Raw genomic sequence first — 591 nt, 5'->3', positions numbered from 1 at the left:
AGGAGGAAGGGGAGGAAGGAGAGGAGGGGGAGGAAGAAGGGAGGAGGGGGAGGAAGAAGGGAGGAGGGGGAGGAGGAAAAGGAAGAGGGGGAGGAGGAGGAGGGGAGAAGAGGGAGGCAGGGGGAGGCGGGGGAGGCTGGGCCCCGTGTGCGCGGACAGAGCATCATTACCTTCCGCCGCCCAGCGGACTGGGCATGCCGGGAAGGAGAGCGGGCTAGCAGGCGGCAGCGGGGAGCGGCTAGAAAGTGGCTATTTACGCTCTGTTGAAACATTCATGAGCCCCGGTGCTTGAAAATAAGATCCAGCTGCAGAGATCATCACGCGGGGAGAAAACCGGAGGTGGGGCAGGCGACTCAGACTTTGGGAAACGGAAGAGCCTAGCGCTCACTGCCCAGGGGTCGAGGCCGCGAAAGGGGAGCCTCAACGAAGGCGCCGCTGGGGCCAGAAGCGGGGGAGGCCTTCTGGAGGCGTCCAGGAGCCACGACCACGGGGCCGAAGGCGTGGCCCAAGCTGTGGCTCCGTGGACCTGCTGGTGCCAGAGCGGCCGGCCCGGAGTCCCTGCCCGCGTCGGGGGCCGGGACGTGAGCAGGG

General features: G+C 67.0%; 1 protein-coding gene across 1 annotated transcript in view; it reads right to left on the bottom strand.

Moving 5' to 3' along the window:
- The window catches only part of CARD11 (caspase recruitment domain family member 11), a 115736-nt gene that overhangs the window by 19127 nt on the left and 96018 nt on the right, over positions 1 to 591 (bottom strand).

This window comes from Panthera uncia, chromosome E3 (assembly GCF_023721935.1).
Source record: "Panthera uncia isolate 11264 chromosome E3, Puncia_PCG_1.0, whole genome shotgun sequence".
Taxonomy (NCBI): Eukaryota; Metazoa; Chordata; class Mammalia; order Carnivora; family Felidae; genus Panthera; species Panthera uncia.
This window is presented reverse-complemented; position numbering and strand designations above follow the sequence as displayed.